Source organism: Ctenocephalides felis, unplaced genomic scaffold, assembly GCF_003426905.1.
Source record: "Ctenocephalides felis isolate EL2017-DRISC unplaced genomic scaffold, ASM342690v1 CF-g0.4_SCAFFOLD_03571, whole genome shotgun sequence".
NCBI lineage: Eukaryota > Metazoa > Arthropoda > Insecta > Siphonaptera > Pulicidae > Ctenocephalides > Ctenocephalides felis.
Genome location: NW_020539725.1, coordinates 56,202,909 through 56,221,235, shown reverse-complemented (window position 1 = coordinate 56,221,235; position 18,327 = coordinate 56,202,909). Strand labels below are relative to the sequence as shown.

The following is an 18,327-nucleotide window of genomic DNA, read 5'->3' as shown; positions in this document are numbered from 1 at the left end:
ATCATCGTCCATGGATCTAGCCAATCGTTAAAATCTGGTTTGTGAAATATAATTGGCGCATACTGGAATTCTTTTAATAAGATGCGTGTTTGTTCACTATCGTATTATAGTTCAACGAAGAAAGCTCGTGCAAAGGTCGTGGTCGACGATTCGTTTATTTTTAATCTTCATTTTCTCATTTGGGAGCCTGTTTTGAGTGCAGAATTTATAGTCTGGTGGCTGGTAGAAAGGTTGTAAAGGAAATTTATTTGTATGGGTAATTAATATAGTTTTAATCATTAAAATCTGCCTATATTATGAGACAGATAACAGTCTTCATTTGTTTTTAATGTCAAACAATGCCTCAAATGTTTTCAATGACAATCAAGGATAAGCGGTTATTTATATATTTTTTTTCATTTATTTCTACAATCTAACTATATTTCTATAAATCAATTTTTTTTTAAAAAAAATCCTTAACAAACTTCAGAAAAGATTGATCAAAATCCGAATAATCGTTTAGGAGGATTATCCTTCAATTTACATTCAATCATTTTTGTTGACTGGGTACTTTTGGTAGACAATTCAGAAGTCTTATCCAGTTGTGACTAATGACTTATACTGAATAGTATTTTTTGACTTTTTATGGTTTTATATGAGCTATGCCCACAAAAGGCGATTTTTTTCTTGACAATATGTTTGAGATCTCTAAAATAAATATAAAATCTATAAAACACGGAACAAGAATGTGGAAATTAGAGTTGTCGAATTTTTTATTTATAATACTTATAATTTACGATTATCGTTTATTTAGTAACTGAAGAAGCAACTGGCATTATAAAGTTTTCGATTGTATTTCATATAAATATAAAAAAATAAATCTAACAAGGCAAACTTAAAATTTGTCAGGGATATTGATGAAACGTAGATACCATAGTCTTATAGATCATACTAAAATATTAAGGCCCTACGACAAGTCGTTTAACTTTAAAATTTCGTCAAAATTGGCAAAAATTAGTATCGTTTTTTTGGCATTTGTAAAAATTAGACCTTTGATCGACGTTTTCTCATTCTCACGCCTGAACCGATTTCAGAAATTTAGAAGCCATTTGATGTATCTCAATGAGGTATAATTTAAAAGTTAATTATTGATTGATATGGCGATATTGGGGAACTTGAAATACTAAAATTTCTTTGTTTTATGTAGAAAATCTATCACGACAAAATTAACTTCTTCCAAAACAGTTTCCAAAAATAATTACAAGTTCATAGGAAGATGACTATATGTTTGTGGTCGACATAATATTATTACTGTGTTTGTGAATTTTGATAATTTTTCTACATAAAATTAAATATATTTGGTACTCATAGTGGAGTCATAAACTATTTTTAGCATGAGTGTTGCCTGGAAGAAGAAACGTTTAGTATTTTACTAAAATAATCTAGTAATTGTATACCATTATATAAAAAATCACAATCATCGTGATAATAATTTGATTTTTACTTCGTTTGCTTTACTTTGGCAAAGGCCTAGAAAAATCTTGAATTAGTCTATATACATACATGTTGCTTTCAGTTACTTCATTTTCATTACTTAAGTAGTTGATGGAATTTTCAATAAAAATAAATTCTTTTGATATAGGCACCAATTTTCCGGGTCTATGTTCGCATGAGTTGGTAGCGAACTATCAATCTGCAAAACTCATCCAAGTTAAATAACAATTTTATCGTAAGTGCAAGTTTCTTTGATAACACATGCGGGAAGTTAGGATTTAGGTGTAAAACGTGTGATCGCACAGCAAGTACATAGCTTTTAGATAGTTCCTTACTACCAACACATACCCAAAAAATAGCATTACCATAACATTTTAATCCATCCAAGAATTAGCATCATATTTGATGATGTGAAAATAATTGTAAAAAAAATAATGTTATTCTAATCATTATATTTTAATTAATATTTTCTAAGTCCACCGGCTCTAAATCAAAAGCAGATTCAAAACATAGCGTTGCTAATTGTTTTTTTTTTTGCAAATAATTAGACGTTCTCGATCGGCGCGTTGTTTCAAACCAGTTTCTTTGGCAGCGTGAGATATTTCATATTGAAATGTACCAGTATGTAATCGACCAATGGAATTACATGCCTTTTTTCTTGCAAATCAATGTAATTATGTCTGCATCAGTTACGCGTTTGATTAAGTACCAGTTTAATATTATTGCATTCGTTGCTGTGTAAATTTTCATATACGTAAATGTTTGTATTCACTATATTATATCTTTCCACAGGAATAGATATTATTAGTAACAGAATGCTATACCAGTGTTCGACCTTAATATTTTCATTTCGCTTAACACATTTTCAAATAAGTCAAATTTTCATTCTTTTGCTATGGTAGAACTTATTTCTGTCAATTTATATCATTGTTTATTATAATATGGACAAATTATTATAAAAAAAATATTATTTGGATTTTTTTTCAATTTGTCAAATCAAATATTAGAATTAGAATACATTTATATCTCAGTATTTAAGGAATATTTACTCTAAAGTACTTTTAACAATAATTAATTAGTAATCAGATGCAAAAATAACATTCTATCAGCAATTGTCTTAATTCTAATTTGAAATCAAAATATCTTATTCGATATTTAAAAAATTCAAAACAAATATATTATTACTAATGTTTTTACATCGAGTTGCCCATAATAGAAATTTCAACATGTTTGTTTCTACGCATAATCCAAAACAAGCATGCGAGCACGAACAGGATAATGGGTAATAAACATTATGACATTTATAGACAGGATTTTCTAAACATTTATTTAAGAATGTTCTAACATATGCACGATCAGATTTAGAAGGTTAACGCGATTCGATTTTATTAGGACAATGGACTATGTAGTTGAAACTGAACCATGGTGACTATAAAACAATCATCGTTGATCGCAATCGATCGCGATGTTCGAATCGTCTTTTTTATAGAGATAATTAATACAGAAAGTCGTCTAATTTATTATATATATAATAATTATGAGTGTTTACTAGTATATATTCTCCTCTTATTCTTCTCGATTGTGCAACAGTAATTCCAAAGACCTTATTTTAGAAAGGGGGGGGGGGGCGTCCATTCATCACGTGAGCGAGTTTTTAAGGATTTTTGGACCTCCCCCTCCTTTGGTGATACATGTTGATATTCAAAATTACACCCTCTCCCCCATCAAACATCACATGTATTTTTAGTTACGTGAAAAAACTGTAAAATTTGTGATTTTTTTTTAATATTTGAACTTTTTTAAAAAAAATGTTAAAAAATAAATACACATGATATCTTACTATACCCTCCCTCCCCCACGTGATATTTTGTGATTTTTTGTCAAACCAACCCCCCGCCCTTTCCCCTAAAAATCTCACGTGATTAATGGACGCCCCCAAACCTTAACGCTCCTCACTTCTGACCATCTCTTAACATAACAGTCTACACACTAAAATTATTAATTTATTTTATTTTGCATAAACACAAAATTGCATAAAATTCAACGATACGTATGATATTTGCAACACATTGACGAATAAGTTGAAAAAATAAACCAAATGAACATAAATAATTTTTCCTCTCAGGGGCCGTTCAAGTAGTACGTAAGCACTATAGGGGGGCGGGGGGGTTATTGATTTGCTTATTTTGCTTATTTTTGGTAAGAACTTTTGCTTACTTTTAAAAAATAATTGTAATAAATCTGCTTACGTAATACTTGAACGATCCCTTATTTCGAAAAGTAGATTGCTTAGATTCAAGTAGTATTTTACTAATATAAAACTATATGAATCTATGGATCTCATTTGTAAAGCGCTCACTTTAATTTTCTCAAGTATAATTAAACTAATTCTCTTATGCCTACAATTCTTTAGTTGACTTAGTTAGACTTTCAAACAAAGTTTCATCCAAATCCCAAATGGATTTGTTGGTAAACTCGAAATTCAGATGTGTTGAAACTAACTAACAATAAATAGTTAACGAAATTAATTCTAGAATCAAACTAATGATATATGTAATTTAATTAACTGTATATTAATGCTCACAATAAACCAATATAGTACTAAACTGGTATTGATCTAAAGTTTATCTTACGGTGGTGATATAATCAGTGCTGTTTGATTTGAAAATTATTTTTTTTAATAATTTTTGAACAGCAATCAGAACCTAATAGTCCTATAAGCTGTTGTGCTGATTTGACTTAATACTAGTCTGCTTACAAATGGCAACCCAAACAGTTGTCCCATCTCTGTATGTTATTGTATTATTACAATTTCTGTAATAGGGCGAATATTTTTATTGGTGCAGCAATGCCGGATGAGGGCTGTTTTCACTTGGAAAAATATTGCTATCTATATTTCCAAGTGAAAATCGTTGTCACTGCTGTCTGACAACAGGTTGCTCGAAGTGGGTATCAAAGCCGGGATCTCTGATTCAGGTCTCGTCGCTTTTAACCGCATACCCATGGGCGAGCCCATATGAAAAATAAATTATATTTATATATTTTTTTAATAAATTGTGTTAAATTGGTTTTTTCCTTTGTTCTAGGCACGTGCTCAAGTATACAATTTCGATGTGATGATGGTCAATGCATACCAGCTAGTTGGCGATGCGACTCCCGCGCAGACTGCAGTGATGGATCGGACGAACCAAGAGATTGTGGTAATTCTAATGATCATATTTATTATTATATGATAGAAAATGGCATTGAAAACTTTGTCTGAGGTCAATTTTTGTGTCTAATATTTGATCTCCTTTCAGGCACTTCAGGTGATGCTTGTGGAAGTGGACAATTCCAATGCGAGCTGACGAAACAATGCATCCCAATGGGTTGGAGATGCGATGGTGATGTTGACTGCGGACGATCTGATCGTTTCGGAGAAGATACTTCAGATGAAGATCCTTTAAAATGTAAGAGAGTTAAAAATCACTTTAATATCAGTTAAGCGAACAAATTTATCACTTTTTATTCTATTTTTCGTTATTATGCTTAATAATATTGATGTCTTCTTCATCTGTAATGAGATTATGAGTGAATTAGGCTTGTGACTAGTTTTTAAATACGATAATTTTATCATTTATTCAAAAACGACTAAACGTAAATCATTTTTGATATTAGTTTTTACCTTCATCAACTAACAAAGCTTCTGTAATAGGATTTAATTATAGTAAACAGTATATAATAGGAAGGAGAATATAGTGCAAATCTTACACAAAGACCATGGGGCATATCGACCACAACAATAGCGCTCTATTTGGATCCTGATATATGATTTACCTAAAAGCGTTGTATCACTATTATTCTGAATAATTCTATTCTGAGTTAGTTCAGGACTCAATTACTTTAGATGGTTGTTCGTTAAATAATCGACTTTGAATAGATTAAGGATATTAACAGAATGACTTGCTTGAGTTTCCAACGCCTACAATCATTATTTGATACAATCAATTTTGGAGTTAAGCCCCGGTTTGAATATGAAGTCATTTTATTTAACTCGTGTTAATTGAGATAAATTTTTCTGTCAAACAAATTATGATAAAGTAACGATGTTTATTGAAATGAAGATAATACAGTGTTATGATTAAATTTACTACTGAAAATAATTTAAGTATAAACTAATGAAAGTAGATTTTAACTTCCAAATTCTGATAATGGATTTTATATGGACGAATTTAGATTTTCTCAGAAATAGTCTTGACACAATCGAGCTTATTATAATTTATTTTCTGTAACAAAAATTATTTGACCAGTATTGATCTATTTGATCCTGCTAGATTAAAAGAGATAAAGTTCTGTTATGATATCGTTTTGCAATATAGATTTTAATCCGATTAGGCAAATAAATTTGAACTGAGAAATTATATGAATTATAAAGGATTATATATATAAGGTATTCCTGTTTGCATAATGCTTGCTCAGTTATGTATATTCTCATATATCAATTCAAAAGGCGCTGTGGATTAAAACTCTATAATTCTATTTACTTGCTTTGAAATTATGATAGATATCATATCGCTAAACATACCAAAATCATTGCAAAATATAAAACATTAGAAATAGTTAATGTGATACATGTGCTTTAATTATATTAACACCATAGAAATTGTTATTAAATATTGGTATTAATAAGCGTTGGGTATATACGTGTACACTGTCTACGTTTTTGTAAGAAAGCTTTTCATAAAAATATCACATTTTTAGGGGCATTATAAGGGCTTCGTAATAGTAAGGTGTTGCACCTCATGCTTATATTTCTGTACTTAAAAGGCTTTATTTCAAAAGATTTAAAGTTCACTCTCTATTTTAGATTTTTTAGAATGACAAAAATTTTATCATTGCACACAATGCATTTCTTCAATTTTAAAATGTTTCCGGTATGTTATATTAACAAGAAATTTTGATGAGAATTTTTTTTAAGTAAATAATTTTTTTCGTGACTCACTTTTTATATATTGTATATTGTGCAAATTATCAATAGTATGATATGAGAGGTAGACATAAACATTTTAAATAAATGTTGAAATAATAATATGAAATTCTGATGAACTCAATCTATTTTCAATATATTTTTAAAAATATAAGCATTAATACGATTCTGCTTCACTAAATAAATATTTTTTAATTTTTATCTTTTTTATTTTGTACTTTTTATTAACTTTTATAAAGCTAATAAAACAGTTTTACAATATAATTGGTTTTGATAATAATATTTTGTTGTCTTTAATATATATGAAATGCACATGTTTGAAATTCCAATTTTGGCTATTGATATATATTATTCAATTTTTATGCTTATATTTATAAGTAAGTTTATCAGTTTTTGACCACTTTAATAACTTAGATAGTTTTATTAATTTTAGCATGTAGGAAAATGTTTAAAATTTTAATTTATTAACTTCGCGTAGGGTAAGTTATTGTAATCGTTCAAAAATCGAAATTGAAAATTTTTGCTTTTCTCGACGTTTTGAAGGTTTCTGAACATTTTGGCATACCTCAGAAAAAATGGATATGTGTGTGTGTGTGTATGTATGTATGGATACAATTTTCCAGTCACGTTTTCGGGCGCACGGATCAACCGATTTGAATGGTTCAAAAAACATTCGATTCCTATTGATAGGGAGATGTGCTGATTAGTTTTTGGCAAAGACTGGTCCAGCAGTTACGGAGATAAAGAGCAAAGAGTGCAGAAAATAGACATCGAGTTTTTGAGAGAACGGAGCATCCGATTCGAGTGATCTAAAAAACATTCAATTAGTAATGATTGGGAGAAGTGTTTATTAGTTTTTGGCAAAGGCAGATCCAGCCATTTCAAAGATACGGAGCTAAATGTGTAAAAAATGGCAGTTTTTGAGAGAACTAAGCGTCCGATATAAATGATTCAAAGAACTTTCTGCTTGTTTTAACAAAATAATTTATTTTGGAAAAAAAATTTTTTTTGTTTCAACTTTTTTTTTCAAAAAAATTTTCTTTTGTATATCGAAAATAATTCAGATTTTATTTTTAATTCTGACTATAGTTCTAACATACTTTAAACAAATAATTTCAACTTTGCAATGCAGTTTATTTAATTCTTATAAATATTAGATAATGTTACAATTTTTATAATAATCTATTTGATAACATTCAGTATTCCTCGAACATTTCGTTACGGTACGGGAAGTTCCAGCAATTTGCCTTAAGGCACGATGCCATACACCCCACTAGTTAATTAATAGCTTATCTGTTATTTGTAAAAAAATCAATAAATTCCTTGTAATGTACAATCGTTGTATTTGAAATATTGAATTATTATTACAGTGATGATAGATAAAAAAAATCAGTTTTAAAATTTAGATTTTACATTAGTAAAGTAGATTTCAATTTCACTTTTCAAGTGCAAGAAAAATATCGCCCCCGGGTGGGCTCGAACCACCAACCTTTCGGTTAACAGCCGAACGCGCTAGCCGATTGCGCCACGGAGGCATGTGTCCTCTCCACAGATTTTAAAAATTTTGTCGTCACGTAAAAACTATCAGACAACATCAACAATCCCATTATAGTGGAAACGCATGGGATATATTGACAATTTCTGGATTACGGATAAAATATGGATTATTTCAATATGCTTCAAATAAATAACATTTAATTCTTAATCCTTTCCCAGGTGGGCACGTAAATCCATGCCCAGTAAATCAAGCCCGCTGCGGTGAGACCTTAGAGTGCCGGCCACTCAGTCTCTTCTGCAATAACCACAGGGATTGTCCCGATGGGAGCGATGAATGGGATCATTGTCGTAAGTATATTGTGTTATCTAAACTTTCATATTAAGAAGATTATAAGCCAAAGAGTGGTGTTAGTTCAAGTGCAAAATTTCAGAATCAAAAGATGTCAGGGATGTATTGGCTCATATTCGAATATAATCATTAATTTTATTATCCTAATATTTGTACACATTTTGGTTATTTGTTGCTTATTAGTGTTATTATGTACTGTTTTTGTACAGAAAATAAAACGCAATGCGAACTACTAAGCTGTGCTTATGGTTGCCGAACTACGCCGGAAGGTCCAATGTGTTATTGTCCAGACGGTCAGCAACCTAATGGTTCTAGGTGTGTTGGTGAGTATAAAATAAAACGCTACAAGTTATTTATTTATGTAAAAACTTTAATAAACTTACGAAATTGTTTCCTCAATTTACACATTGATCCTTAACATAAACATTTAATTGAATTTAATTGTTAAGTTATGGAGTACCCAAAACAACTAAAATATCGATAAAACTAATGAATACTCACATAATTAAAATTTAAACTAGTTGGTATTGGTACTTTGCCTTGAGGCAAGTTACATGAACTTCCCGATATGTGTAAATAATCGACTTAATCAATAAAAAATAAATTAATTTATGAGTAATTAAAAGTATTCAGAGTGGATTAATTACACATAATTGAAAACGAACGAACGCGTTAACTCGGAGTATTTTCTGAAAGCAAATTTTCAAAAATCAATAATTTTTATAATTGAACCAGTTTCCGCAGCACTTTAATGGTTTAGTATATTCATTAAGACCAAGTACTTTATCGTTATACCAAGTAAATCGTCTAAATGTAATTTTAACAAATGTCAAAAAAACGAATTATTTCTCAAACTTTGATGAATTTTCAAAATTAAACTGCTTGTCGTAAGGCCATAATATTTCAATAAGTTGTATAGGACCATGATATATATCATCAAAAAAGTTTCATAAAAATCGGCTCAATTTTTTTTTCAACAACGAATTACAAGAAAACGAGTCGGTAGATTTCAACTAAAACTAATCAGTATCATTTCCAACTAATATCTTTCGAACAGTTATAAGTTTTTGAATTTTCAAAATCGACTCAGAATCGCGATACATCGAATGGCTTTTAAGTTTTTGAAATCGGTCCAGCCGTTTTTGAGAAAACATCGATTTACGACAAAAAATCTGTTCACACACTCACACACACACTTTTTCCAAATTTTGTCTCATTCGATTCAGAATGGCCTGAAACGCCGAGAAAACATAAAATTAGCGAATCGGATTTTTTGATTATACTACACATAGAAAGTAAACATTCTCCTTCGGGAAGTTAAAAATGCTCTTTAATTATAAGCACATTTTTTTTTAAATTTTATGATATCAAAATAAGTAATTAATGAATAATAATAAAAGTTTTGATATAAATCATATTTCCTATTTTTTATGATGTTAATATTTTTATTTGCAGATTTTGACGAATGTCAAATTGATGGCACTTGTGAACAAACATGTCACAATCTGCCAGGATCATACAATTGTTCGTGCGTTACGGGTTATACCCAAAGAAATTCATCATGCATAGCTTTGAATGGTAAAAAAATTAATTTAATATTGTATAGTTTAAATTGTTATTTTAGCAAATAATTTATATTTTAGTTCCATTAGATGAAGAGGCTTCTATCATATTTTCAACTCAGAATGAAATTCGACGAACTTCACTGACGGGGGGTGATTTGCCTGGAAATAATGGCATTAAGGTATTTCATATACATTTAGCACTTTATCATCTGTTTCGCTTTAGAAGCGTAATATTTTAATGTTGCTCTATTCACTTGCTATTCGAATAGTTGTCACATTTGGGAATTCCATATATTATGCTGATTTAATATTATTAGGTTCTTAATTCGCACGCTTTGGATTTTTTGCACCGACAAAGGACTGTGTGTTACATCCACAACAACATGACAAAGTCGACGCTTGTTTGTGCAGAAGCTGATAATTTGAGTCATCGCCGGTCTATGCCGGCACCAGCTATGTTTTCTTCCTTAGAATGTAGGTTTGGTGGCATCATTTTCATGTAATGTAGGAAATATATTGCTTCTTAAAATCGAAAATCATATTGCTTAAACACTCAAAACCCAAATTTTAAATTTGCCTTTTTCGTCGTTTATAGTGCACACAAACATTTCACTGTAGGTAATCTTAAACGAAATATTAACTCACCTTTTCAAATCGTTATTATATTTTATATAAGTTAAGAGATAATATATGAGGTATATATCCAAATGTACTACTTCCTTTCTGATTTATTTTTAGCCATTCATCAACTGGCGATAGACTGGATAAGCGGGAATTGGTATTTTTTAGATGATACTAGAGAGATGATATTTGCTTGTGATACAAGTCTAAGATATTGTACTATAATTTTAGAAATAGATTTAAGTAAACCAAGAGGCTTAGCATTGGATCCAACCACTGGGTAAGTGGTAATAGATAAAACCATTTTTTATTATATAAATAATAGATATATAATAATTACATTTTATTAGATTGATGTTTGTAACAAAATGGGGACATAGCCCTCCTACTTTGGATCGTTGCCTCATGGACGGTTCTAATAGAACAACTTTAGTTAATCAGAAAATAGTGTATCCATATGGAATTTCATTGGATTTACCTAAGAAGCATGTATATTGGGTCGATACTTATTTAGACTCGATCGAACGTATAGATTATGATGGTAGCAATAAGAGAACTGTCAGAAGGGTAACATATCCAAAAATATTTATGAAAACATGCATGATATAGTTGATATTATGTTTAGATTCTTGTTTCAGGCAGTAAATTTGTTTTGGGTGACCGTTTTTGAACGTTCCCTATTTGTTTCCTCGTGGAGAAATAACAGTATTATAAAAATTGATAAACACAATGCTCAGGATAATCAACATATAGTCAAAAATATTGGCAGACCATATGTTGTTCATGTTTTTCACAGGCAACGGCAGCCTGATGGTGAGTTCATAATAAATCATATTCTTATATATTCTCTTTTATTATTCATATTTAAATATTGGCCTTATCAAAAGCTATTTATTTTGCATTTTATAGTATAAGGATCTATTTATTTCAGTTTTTCACCCATGCCGGTCGAATAATGGCGGCTGTTCTCACTTATGCATTCCAGCTTGGAAAAATAATATTCCAATAGCACGATGTGTATGTCGACCTGGTTTCCGATTGAAACCTCATGGAAAATGTGTTGGTAAGTATTCGTATTTATCATGTTTTTATTAATCATTATCAATCGTATTAATCATACGTTACAGAAAAAAATATCATTAAATTTTATTTACTATTAATTGTTCCGAATTATTATTTCAGTTGCAAAGCAGAGCGCATTTTTAATGTTTGGCAAAGACAAACCAGCCATGATAAAAGGTATCAGCATGTCAGAAAAAGGTAAACATCCAGAAGTGATGGTTCCAATTACGGATCTTGGTAAACCGAGAAGTATAGATTACCACGTAAAAACGCAATATATTTATTACTCCGATGTGCATAGGTGAGCATATATTTTTATTTCTATTCTAAAAATATAATGATTGATAGAATATAATTTATTTATTTTATAATATTATTTCATATTATTACAGATATTTAATCGAACGTCAAAAGTTAGAAACAACTCAACGAGAAGTTGTTATTGATAGTGGCATAAACAATTGCGAAGGAATTGCTATTGATTGGTTGAGCAATAATTTGTATTTCACAGATGAAGCTTTGAATCAAATCAGCATTGCCAAATTGTCAAATGTTAAGCATCGAAAAGTATTAATTCAGGACAACAACATGCACCCAAGAGCTATTGCAGTGGACCCAAAGAAAGGGTAGATATCAAATAAAATATTATGCTTAATTATGAATATTATAATTTTTATGAACAAGAAAATTTAATATGCAATAATATATTGCAAATGAAGGTATATGTATTGGGCTGATTGGTCTACTGGTGCTTTGCAAACAGTAATTGGACGAATTCAGAAAGCTTGGATGGACGGAACGCATCAGAACGTTTTTATACAAGAAAACGTTATATGGCCGAGCGGACTTACAATTGATTATTTGGCGCAGCATTTATACTGGTGAGATAATGGTTATATAAAGATGTAAATCATTTTTTTATATAATTTAATAAAAAAAATTCTAAAAGTAATTTTTAGATTGTCTCAATTGATATATACAATTTTCATATTCACTATTAGGTGTGACTCGAAATTGAGTCGAATAGAAAGAATATCATTAGATGGAACAGGACGTGAATTACTTTTGAAAGGTCCAATGATACGAAATCCATACGGCTTGGCTTATTATGAAAATTTCTTATTTTGGACAGAATTTGCAAACGGAACTGTACAGAGGTATCATCTGGGAAATAAAACAACGACAGTATTAGCTGTTGAAAATCCTCCCTTATTAGATATCAAAATATTTGATAACATGACACAAATGGGTAAGTATTTGATTGAATAAAAAAATTAGCAATTATGTGATAACATAAAAAAATACTTTCTATGTAATTAACTTTATGCTTTTTAGGATCTAACGAATGTTCCAATGATACGTATTGTCCAGAATTGTGCATACCAACTCCGGAGCGCCCAATCTGCTTATGTCGAGATGGTCATTCTCTAAACGCCTTGGGAACTACGTGCATAGAGCAGAAAAATTATACAGTCAAGCCCAGATGCGTTCCTGGACAGTTTCAGTGTGTCAAAAATCATAAGTAAATGTGAACAATAAATATCTCATTAATGACAAACCTGTTTAAAATAATCTGTTTATAAGTTCAATTTGACTTCATTTTATATTTCACTATAATTTATATCAACAAGGAATATTTTAAATAAAATATCATTTACAGCTGCATTGACCAGAGACATGTATGCGATGGCGATCAGGATTGCGGTGACGGATCAGACGAAGATAATTCTAAAGGCGGAGCCTGTGGTAAGCATGACATAGAACTAATCCCTAATTTGTAATTTTCACATAATTTTCATTCGTAACATGTATATTATTCTAATCTTTTTTGTTTATAGAGAATTCTACTTGTTTGGCCGATCAATTTCGCTGCGACTCTACACGATGCATAAATCAGTATTGGGTTTGTGATGGAGATAAAGGTAATTCATACTGAATACATTTTATAAAATTTTTGTAGTTGTTGCATCTAAAGAATTCTCGTTTGTTCTAGACTGTGATGACGGATCTGATGAAGATCCTGCTTATTGCCATAATATAACCTGCACTTCTATGCAGTTTACCTGTAAAATTACTGGGCGGTATGTTTCATGTTATCTATAATTTTTTTTATATGTTAATCTATTATATTCCCGATATACTTAAATCTATAAACCAAATAAACTTCAATAATATATTTAGACATTTAAAATAACTTTCAGATCATTTGACATTGTATAAGAATGCCTAAAATATTTTATTTGATTTGGTTTTTGTTACAGGTGTATCCCACTTTCCTGGACTTGTGATTCCGATCATGATTGTGGAATGGGCGACACTTCAGATGAGCATGCTGATTGCAGTAAGTATCTAGTTTTATACCTTTATATAAGAAAATTTTAATATAAAATTATTATAACAGTATTTTTATCGAAGAAAATATTAAATATTAACGTTATAACAGAATATCCTGAGTGTGATCCGACTGAATTTGTCTGCGAAAATAAACATTGCATTCCATTTGAATATTACTGTGATGGCGATGACGACTGTAAAGATAATTCTGACGAAAGAGGCTGCCAAGAAATGTGCCCGCCGAAACAAGTAAGATCGGCAGACATTGACTTAGAGATTATATTTAAAACAATTTCACTATATACATGATTTTTTTCATTTTTCACAATTTTCTTCATTATTTAGATATATTGTGCAGCTGATTCGACATGTCTTCCACATTCCGACAAATGTGATGGTGAAATAGATTGTTCAGATGGATCGGATGAAGCTAAATGTAACAATGGAAAGCAAAATCCGGAGAAAACGAAAACCAGAAATGGAACTAGAAAAAAATATCCCATAACTTGCGAGCTGCATGAATTTACATGTTCCAATCATGAATGCATCAGAAAGGCAAGTTTATAAAAATTTCACAATTGTATGAAGTAATTTGTAACATATGATTTTACTTTGCAGGAGTTCTACTGCGATGGCATCTCCGATTGTTTAGATGGATCTGATGAAACAAACTGTACACAAACTGATTATAAATCAAAATCGACACCTGCGCCAGGTGATACATCATCAAAAACTCCTAATTTGAATAAAAATTGATTAATTTGTTTAAATTCATTATTTTGTAATTTATATTTGCAGGAAAGAGTCTTCCACCAGTCGCTCAGTGCGATCACCCATCACGTTGGTGTGATGGAAACACAAAATGCATTCCTGTTGAATCACTTTGCGATGGGAAAACTCAGTGCATGGATGGCTCTGATGAAGAACTGCGTTGTAGTAAGTCTTCTTACATGCTAGAAGTCATTATTTTCTTGATATTGTAAGTTATTTATTTACTTACCCAGTGTCCCAAAATGTTTATGAAGAATTTTAGACTGCAAATTACAGAAAACTTCTTGTAACATTTAAAAATGCTTTCTCTAAAATATTATATAATAATGGAATCAATTATTTTTATTAGGCGAAAAGTTATGTGATCATTCTAATGTATGCAGTCATTATTGCCACAACGCTCCTGAAGGTTTAGTATGCTCATGCCCTAAGCATCTACATTTACAGGTACATTTTATATATTTCTAAATTTCTAATTTCTCAATTTATGTTAATTATCGAGTTAACTTTGTTAAATACATAATGTCATATAGGTAAATGTCATAATATTACTTCAATACTTGCAGGCTGATGGAAGGACATGCTCAGATGCTCACCCATGCGAATCATGGGGAACTTGTTCACAAAAATGTATTCAAATGAATCAACATCACAAATGTGCTTGTAATCCAGGCTATTTACTTCAAAGTGATGGATTTACCTGCAAAAGCACAGGTATTATAAATTTAACATGTTTCATATTTGTTTCACAAAAATGTTTTTGGAATTACTTCAATAGTTTTAAATATTTGATTATAGATGAATCATCACCAATTGTGATCTTTAGTAATCGCCATGAACTTCGCGGAGTTGATTTGAAAACATATCAGGTCAAAGCTCTAATTGCTAGCTTAAAAAATACTATAGCTGTGGATTTTTGGCATAAAAATAACACAAACATAGTTTTTTGGACTGATGTTATAGATGATAAAATATATCGTGGAACCTTAATAGGAGCATGTAAGAAATATTGAATTTTGATTTTTTTATATATGTACTTCGGTATTGAGAGCTATATTGTATTATATTTTTCTTAGCTTTGAGTAACATTGAAGTAGTCGTACAAACTGGTTTAGCCACTGCTGAAGGTTTGGCAGTAGATTGGATTGGTGAAAACTTGTATTGGGTAGAAAGCAATTTGGACCAAATTGAGGTAATTAAAACTTTCTTTTAATTTAATAATTTAATTTTAGTTATTTATTTTATTTTAAATTGATATATTTCTATCGTATTTATATATATATAAATCAATTTTATATTTACAACTTTGTTCAAAATAATTATAATATTAAGTATTGAATATATTGTAGGTTTCGAGATTAAATGGCAGCTTCAGACGAACTTTGGTCGCTGGCGACATGGAAAGTCCGAGAGCCATTGCTTGGATCCAAGATTTGGGTACGCTTTTCTGTTACATATCTTATTAATTAATATTGGATTTTTAATTTTCAAGTATTCATTTTAAAAACAGTCTTTAGTGTATTTTTTAGGATTTTTGAATCTGTTTGAAAAAGATAATATTAATATTAAGTAACAATTGTATTTTCAGTTATATGTTTTGGTCTGATTGGGATAGTACAGCTCCTCGTATAGAAAGGTGCACTATGGCCGGATATGATAGAACTGTGATTGTAAAAGTGGATCAGCTCACCGATGGAGCATGGCCCAATGGTCTCACATTGGATTATGATCTGAAAAGAGTTTATTGGATTGATGCGCGGTGAGCCCTTATGAAATGATTCATTGATGATTATTATTTTCATGTTTTTAATACATTTGGAAATGTATGGTTGGTGTTTGTGTTTATCTTATCATAATGCTATAATAGATCCTTTCAACAGTTCAGATTCAATTCACACGACTACTTATGAGGGTCGGGATCATCATGAGGTGATGCGAGATCGTGAAACTCTGTCGCATCCATTTGCGATTGCTCTGTTTGAGAACCATGTCTATTGGACAGACTGGCGAACTAATTCAGTTATCAGAGCCAATAAATGGAATGGTTCTGATGTGTCTATTATTCAGAGAACTTTAACTCAGCCTTTCGATATTCAGATATTGCATCCTAGCAGACAGCCGAGAGGTATAATATAGATTTAAATTATTTATTATTTATTTGTATTAAAATTATATTAAAAATTCTGATGAGGTATATATTATAACCATAACTGCAACTTAATTTAAAGTAATGTTTGTTGTCTTAGATGTTGAAAATCCATGTGGTGTCAATAACGGTGGATGTTCACACTTATGCCTTCTAAATGGCAATAATACTTATAAGTGTGATTGCCCTCATGTTATGAGATTAGCAAAAGATGAAAAAAATTGCATTGGTAAGCAATAGTTTGTATTATAAATCAATAGACTCAACATATTTAAGATAAATGTATTTTTATAGAACTATCTAATTATTTTAGTAAACGAGCAAGTACTTTTGTTTTCTCGTCCAAATGAAATTCGCGGTGTAGACTTGATGCAACCAAATTATCATACCATTCCAACCATAAGTATTCCGCAAGTAATTCAGCCAGTTCAAATAGAATTTGTTGCAGCAAAAGCTACATTATATTGGTCTGATACTCAAGTAAATGAAGTTAAGAGTGCTGGCTTAACTAGAGGACCAACAAAACCTATCTTAGATACAGGTGAAATAACAAATAAATTTTTCACAAACCCTTATATTCCATTTTGCGTTTCAATAAACACATAATAGACTTATAGATTAAATCGATGTAAAAAATTTTTTAGGCATTGAAAATCCAACTGGTTTTGCTGTGGATTGGATCTCAAATAATATGTTTGTTGCATCAGGGAATATAAATAGTACTATATCTGTCTATAATCTTGATGGTGAATATGGGACAATAATTTTACAACATGATTTAGACAACATCAAAGCTTTGGCTTTAGACCCTATTAGGTAAATTTAAATTTAAATTTAAAAAGTATATATTAAATAATATTTGTTATCCTAACTTCAATTTTCTGTATTAACAGAGGACATTTATTTTGGGTGAGGCAGAAGGATTCATCATATTTCATAGAATGAGTACTATGGATGGAAATACAGAAGGGCACTAACTCCCCAAGGAGGATCAACTGCTCGTAAATCCACAAAGTGAGTTCTTAATGACTTGTTGCATTACTCTTATAATAATTACTGTTTTCAGTTAATTCATACTGAAATCCTATTTCAGCAAATAGAATTAATATCTATGCAATATAAATTTTATGTTTATTATATTATATATGTAAAACATTATAATTATTAATATATTTACACTGTATAAGTGCTTTATTACTACCCGAATTTAGGTTTGAGTGTAGATATTGAGGACCAAAGATTGTATTGGGTGGATATGGAGGTGGGCCTAATTCAGTACTACGATTTTCAAACCAATTTAGTAAAAGATGTAAGTATTTTATTTTTATATAGTTTCAGAAATAGAACTTTAAATCATAATACATTTTCAATATTAGGTGCCGCTTGACGCAAAATCTCAGCCCACAACTGCAACCGTGTACAAAAACTTTTTGTACTATGCTGATCAAAAAGACAATGCAATTCACAAATGTGATAAAACTTCTGGTGGACAACGAGAAGTTGTAAGAAATAATACAGTAAAATAACTGATATCTAATCATAT

At 30.3% G+C, this 18,327-nt stretch overlaps 1 protein-coding gene and 1 non-coding gene across 2 annotated transcripts in view; one reads left to right on the top strand and one right to left on the bottom strand.

Annotated features, from left to right (window-relative positions):
• Nucleotides 1–18,327, top strand: part of LOC113386311 (prolow-density lipoprotein receptor-related protein 1) — a 113,756-nt gene that overhangs the window by 37,172 nt on the left and 58,257 nt on the right. The gene's annotated exons all lie outside the window — the stretch shown is intronic.
• On the bottom strand, nt 7,901–7,974 carry Trnan-guu. Its single transcript has one exon. It is a non-coding gene; the product is annotated as a tRNA-Asn (tRNA).